Source organism: Dermacentor andersoni, chromosome 6, assembly GCF_023375885.2.
Source record: "Dermacentor andersoni chromosome 6, qqDerAnde1_hic_scaffold, whole genome shotgun sequence".
NCBI classification, from domain to species: Eukaryota; Metazoa; Arthropoda; class Arachnida; order Ixodida; family Ixodidae; genus Dermacentor; species Dermacentor andersoni.
Window position 1 is genome coordinate 13,232,521 of NC_092819.1, and position 6,687 is coordinate 13,239,207.

At 47.6% G+C, this 6,687-nt stretch overlaps 1 long non-coding RNA gene across 2 annotated transcripts in view; it reads left to right on the forward strand.

Annotated features, from left to right (window-relative positions):
• LOC140218933 (uncharacterized) overlaps positions 1–566 on the forward strand; it is a 263,727-nt gene extending 263,161 nt beyond the window's left edge. The window contains exon 3 of one of the 2 annotated variants that reach the window (XR_011895089.1): positions 368–566. This is a non-coding gene — a long non-coding RNA (uncharacterized lncRNA). The remainder of the gene's footprint in view (positions 1–367) is intronic. The other variant, XR_011895090.1, reaches the window with a different exon arrangement.
• The last annotated feature ends 6,121 nt before the right edge of the window (positions 567–6,687 follow it).

The following is a 6,687-nucleotide window of genomic DNA, read 5'->3' on the forward strand; positions in this document are numbered from 1 at the left end:
AGGAAGTAGGAACATGCTGCTGGGAAGCCTTAGAGGAGGAGGAAGAGGGAATAACGTCTATTAGTTCCAACGAAACCCAAACCCCAGTACCGTTTGTTTTTTGGCAGTCTCATGCACCATGGCCCATAAGATGCGTGATAAGCTGCACCTGAGCCAGCCACCATGCTCTCTCGAGCGCTCATTGGAGAAACAAAATCTAACGTCAATGATAAGAAAGTTTTATTTCAACAAATACGGGAAGCCTGTGAACAGGACACGCTTTGCCCTGCATGTTTTCAACTTTGAATCAGAAAGTAGGACGAAGCTTAGATGTAGAAATGTGGGCGAGCTACTACCTGTTCTTTCTTCTGACTCATCCATTTTGCAGTGAACGCATGCATCGTGGAGCCTTTCAGCGAAGTCACGAAACTCAATTCGACTTAAAGTGCATTTCCTCTGCAGAGCCTTCGCCTGCCATCGAAGCCCACAGCCGAGGAGCATTCCTTGACAGCCAAGATGTAGTGTGCCGGTTTTTCATCGCCCATGCTCTTAACAACTAAGCAACAATAAACACCGATTGCTTTTTATACATTATAATGTACTGACATTGTGTGCTTTATTCTTCGCCGAGTTTCCAGCTGGATTGATCTCTCTCCGAAGTATGTCAACGGTGTTGCATTTCACTGATACCTATCAAGCTGGAAAATTACATTGAAAGGGGAGAGGAGTGAAAAGCACGTTTTATTTGGAAGGCACTGTCTTAGTCTAAGTAACCCATGTAACAAACGCTGAAAAGTGTGACCGAGCGAGTGCGTGCGCATGCACCCACACACACAAACCCACACACAAACTCACACACAAACGCACGCGTTTTCACGATCTATCTATCTATCTATCTATCTATCTATCTATCTATCTATCTATCTATCTATCTATCTATCTATCTATCTATCTATCTATCTATCTATCTATCTATCTATCTATCTATCTATCTATCTATCTATCTATCTATCTATCTATCTATCTATCTATCTATCTATCTATCTATCTATCTATCTATCTATCTATCTATCTATCTATCTATCTATCTATCTATCTATCTATCTATCGATTGTTACGTTTCGCCTACGACGCGCGGTATAGCCGGCGCGGATGCAACGGACGCCGGGGCTTCGTTCAAAGCGGCGGACATTTTGGCCCGTTCGGAGCTGCCGCAAAGCCTACCCGCCAAGCGCGTCCAGGCGTGTTTCAGTGCCACGTGTCTTCGTGTGTGCGTGTGTGTGTGTGTGCCCACGCTTGTCAAAGCGCGGCAGCCGGGGAGAGGAGCTCCCCAAGTGTGAAGCGAGAAGGTCTGTCCGGCGCCGGCTTGGCGGATGCGTCACTACACTCGTCTCAACGTGTCTCTCAGCCTGTCCGCGCATCGCCGTCACGTGGCCTCGTCACGAGGCCTTCCTCTTGCCCTCGACTCCGAGAGTATAAGAGCAGCTGACCCCGGACGCCAAGAGAGAGGCTCCGATTTCTTCTGTTGAGTTACGTGCTCTCCCGTCTCTCCACTTCGGTCGACCTGACCGCCCGCTCATTTGCGATGCTAGAATAAACAAGTTGTTCTGTTACCAGTCGACTCATGCTTTGCCGGGGCCTTCGGATGCTTCCAGTTGTGCCCCAGGCCGCCAGGCCAACGCTACCCTTGGGGCTTGCGACCCATTTGCAACAACGGGCGTCAGCGCTGAGATTGCAACACTATCTATCTATCTATCTATCTATCTATCTATCTATCTATCTATCTATCTATCTATCTATCTATCTATCTATCTATCTATCTATCTATCTATCTATCTATCTATCTATCTATCTATCTATCTATCTATCTATCTATCTATCTATCTATCTATCTATCTATCTATCTGTCTGTCTGTCTGTCTGTCTGTCTGTCTGTCTGTCTGTCTGTCTGTCTGTCCGTCCGTCCGTCCGTCCGTCCGTCCGTCCGTCCGTCCGTCCGTCCGTCCGTCTGTCTGTCTGTCTGTCTGTCTGTCTGTCTGTCTGTCTGTCTATCTATCTATCTATCTATCTATCTATCTATCTATCTATCTATCTATCTATCTATCTATCTATCTATCTATCTATCTATCTATCTATCTATCTATCTATCTATCTATCTATCTATCTATCTATCTATCTATTCTTTGTTGCAGCTCAGCGAACGCGCCCTCTTCCGGGTAACCACCATACCATTCTTTCTAGCCTTCACCCTTTACTGCACCAAGACGGCAAGTTGGGCCAGTTGGTTCACTCACTCACTCACTCACTCACTCACTCACTCACTCACTCACTCACTCACTCACTCACTCACTCACTCACTCACTCACTCACTCACTCACTCACTCACTCACTCACTCACTCGCATTCGGTACACAAGAGTCGTCGGGGATATGGCCATGGTCGCCTACATCATCGCATATACCATGGAACCAGAGGCTTAAATAGCTATCATAGACAGAAAGAACAGCAGTTTACGATAGGTAGCGAGGCACTGTAAGTGGTAAGGGAATACATCTACTTAGGGCAGGTAGGTGACCGCGGATCCGGATCATGAGACTGAAATAATCCGAAGAATAAGAATGGGCTGGGGTTCGTTTGGCAGGCATTCTCAGAACATGAACAGCAGGTTGCCGTTACCCCTCAAGAGAAAAGTGTATAACAGCTGTGTCTTACCAGTACTCACCTACGGGGCAGAAACCTGGAGACCGAGGAAAAGGGTTTTACCTAAATTGAGGACGACGCAACGAGCTATGGAAAGAAGAATGATGGGTGTAATGTTAAGGGGGTAGCAAGAAGAGAGTAGATTGGGTGAGGGGACAAACGAGAGTTAATGACATCTTAGTTGAAATCAAGAAAAAAATGGGCATGGGCAGGGCATGTAATGAGGAGGGAAGATAACCGATGGTCGTTAAGGCTTACGGACTGGATTCCAAGAGAAGCGAAGCGTAGCAGGGGGCGGCAGAAAGTTAGGTGGGCGGATGAGATTAAGAAGTTTGCAGGGACAACATGGCCACAATTAGTACACGACCGGGGTAGTTGGAGAAGTGTGAAAGAGGCCTTTGTCCTGCAGTGGGCGTGGCCAGGCTGATGATGGTGATGGTGATGATGATGATGGCAGAAAGGAAAAGAACAACCTGAATTTAGCAGAAGCTCTAAGAAGGAGAAGCCCAAGAGAAAGGCATCTCATCAGAGGGGCACTCTGTTGAAGTCCAAGGAGTTATCCCGTATGTTAAGTCGACACTAGTGTTGCGGAGTTACCATTCCGGAATTGGAATGACTCCGGAATCATTCCACATTTTCGGGACCCCGGAATGGAATGGGAATGCACAGGCGACAACGATTGGCGGAAGGGATGGATGGATGGAAAACTTTATTTGGTCTGGCAAGTAGTGATAATTAACCACTAAGCGGGTCGCTCCCATGTCGGCACCGGAAGGCCAAGCCTCACGGCCAAGTCGTGAGCCTGCTGGACAGCCCAGAATTGTTCATCCAGGTCCGGGCTGCGAAGTGCAGCCTCCCGCCTGGACGCGTGTTTGATCGCCGAGTCTTCAATTCTTTCGCAAGACCAGAAGGAATGGAATTCCGTCTTTTTCTGAAAATAGAGCTCTTTTTAGTCTACGCGTTGTTTTTTCTCAAAATATGCCGGAGAAACAACCAGCGTACGTTCACACACTAGTAAGCCAGAGCCTGAAATTTAACAAGAAAGCAGTATTTTTAAAAGGACTTGGCCGATTACAAGCACGGTACATTTACAAACAACGCGCCCACTGCAATTCTGTCCTTATTGACTGAGCTGCTCGGAACTTTGTCTCACCTCGCACTCGTCGCCCCATTCCTCCCCCCAACCCTTTTGCAATACTGTCCCCTCTGTCTAGACACATGGACGCCTTTGTCCGAAATTCTGTCGACGAAGGTCTGCAGGTCAGCGCAGCACACTGTCGTACACGATGAACTGTGCGCCTTCTCCCTGCATACCGAGAGAGACAGAGAGGGAGAGAGAGAGAGAGAGAGAGAAAGAGAGAGAGAGAGAGAGAGAGAGAGAGAGAGAGAGAGAGAGAGAGAGAGAGAGAGAGAGAGAGAGAGAGAGAGAGAGAGAGAGAGAGAGAGAGAGAGAGAGAACAACTTTACTGAAAATGTTTGCAGAATCGGTTAGGCGCCCTACACGCTACACGCAGGGAGGACAAGCTTTTACCGCGACGCGGCCACTACGTCAGTCTAATGCGTTGTGTTCCTCGAGGTCTTGGTCCCTCGCTACTTCCGCGGGTCCGAGAGGGCCGCCGCCCCCTTCCTGGGGGTGCTGCCCCTCTTCTCTTCGGTTTCGCGTGGTCGAGAGAAAGAATAAACTTTTGATAACGTTTGGAAGTGAACGGAAGCAGGAGAGCCCACGTAACTGCAGCCGCGACGCGATGATTCGTGCCGCAGAAAGCCCACGTTCACTCTGTTCTAGGAAGCTCTGTTTTAGGGTGGGGAGGCGTCCATGCGGCGCCGCCGCAGCGCTGGCGCCTACTGGCGGCTAGAGAAGCACAACCGTTCATTTAAAGCTAGCTCATACTGTGAATACTAGACAATGCTTCGAGGCATCCCCCTCGGTTTTTTGTGCTACCACATTCACCCTCCTTTCCAGACTTCTATAGCAAATAAAAAACGCCTCCGTAAAGCACTGCCACACTGGCTCCTGTGCCCAGCGAGTCACGCACTCAGTAAGACCGCAAACATGGCACATTGGAAACAGTTTTTTGAAGTTACCTCCGAAGAAAACAAACAGGCAGCATGCTGCAAAGTTTGCTCTGAAACTACACATGCTGTAGTCGGAGTTTATCTAATTTGATTCGGCACCTAAAAAGAAAGCATGAACGTGATTACAGGCACTAAGAGAAAGGGCTGGCAAGCCAGCCGAACATAATGTCGGCCTTCACCGCTGGGTGCAGCTCTGTGCCTGTTCATCGAAAGGCTGCTCTTGACGACGCCACAATCAACATGATTTGCACTGACATCGAGTCCTTTCGTGTTGTCGAGAAGGAGGGATTCAAAGAATTCGTAACGGTAAGTTTAACGATATTATAAGCCGCCTTTCATCGAAGTAAGCGCTTTGTATTCTTTCAAATTCAGGTCGCCGCCCTGAGCTACAAGTTGCCATCGCGGGATGACCTCAGAGAGAAGTTCGTGCCCGGGAAAGTATCAGCGCTGCAGACCAAAATATCCTCGTCTTTGGTGGGAGCAGAGTACGTCTGTATCGCACTAGACGTGTGGACGTCGCGGTCTGCGAAGGGCTTCCTGGCTGTCGAAGCAACGTTCGGTGACAACGAATTCACGACTTACATGTCCCTCTTCAGTTTCACTCGTCTGCCACACTGCTGCTCGTATTCGCTCCGAATATGACGCAGCGTTGCTGCAGTAGAACATGGCTGAGAAATTGAAATATGAATTTTCGTACATTTTCGCCTCCGTTAAATGTTTTTATTTCATTTTCCACATCCTTCACGTGGTGACAGACAACACTTCATCAATGATAAAGGCTTTGCATTTACCGGTCGGGAGATTGAAGAGGGTGATGATGATAATTTTGATGACTGCCCGTAACGCTTAACCAAAGAAATTCTAAGCGAGTTCCATCAGTTGGGGCAATTTCGATTTGGCTGCGCCGCCCACAGCCTGCAGCTTGCCATAAAAGAAGCCATTCGGCAGGTATGCGCTATTAAATAACATATTGATTTCAGCTTATGTGCATTGATACGTCGTTCACTTATTACTATTTTCCTGAACAATTGTTCCTGAACAAGCTTTGTTAAATAATTTGTTATGTATGCATGGACAAAGAATGTATTAACATAATAATTGCAGTTTGACAAGTAAGGGCAGACAACTGTGCTCATTGCAGTTTTGGTGCTCTAAAGCTTTATTATGCAATTACCCCCAGCTCCTATTTAGCCGAATTTTCGAGCGTGCTTCGCTTTTTCATCTTGGCATTCGTGGTGCATTTGCTGCCACAGCCGAGGTCGCGAGGTCGCGAACTCTCCCATCAAATTGTGGCTGCGGATCATTTTTCTGCCGAAGGCCAGGCACCAAGCTTACGCGACTTCGAGGTCTGCTCTCACCACGTCAATCTACCGTTCTCAAATACCTGTAAAGACAAACAAAAACAAAACTGGTACATCATGTAAAGAATGCCCACGGTGCCCCAAAGGTACATTTTAAAAGATTTGCATTTCACTGATTCCTTGTTCAAGCTATTTTTGTCTTATTGTATTTTGTGCTCCTTGCTATTTTTCTTCTTTCATGATCTCCCTCTCCTTTATTTTTAATACCCTCCTGCCCCCGCTCGCAAGAATGAAATCCTGCGTACGTCACACCTTCTAGTACAAATCCCTCCCGCCGTAAACACAGTTGCCTGGCGTATAAGACCAGTCACCGAGGCGGTAGTCTGCTGCTAGTATGTTTATTTGAATTACGAAGCCCATTTCATTAAGATAATATCAGCCGCAGTGCCGTAGCCGTGGCACTACGTGCACGACATTTATTCCTAAAGAACAGGAAGGTGCAGCCTATGCATTGATGTGCACTCAATTTATAGTAGAGCTAGAGAAAACGGCTGTGTCTGTCCCCACTTTATTTCGTCTAACGCAGTCTTGAAGAGTGTCAGTGCGTCGTCGAGTGCAATGCCGTACGATT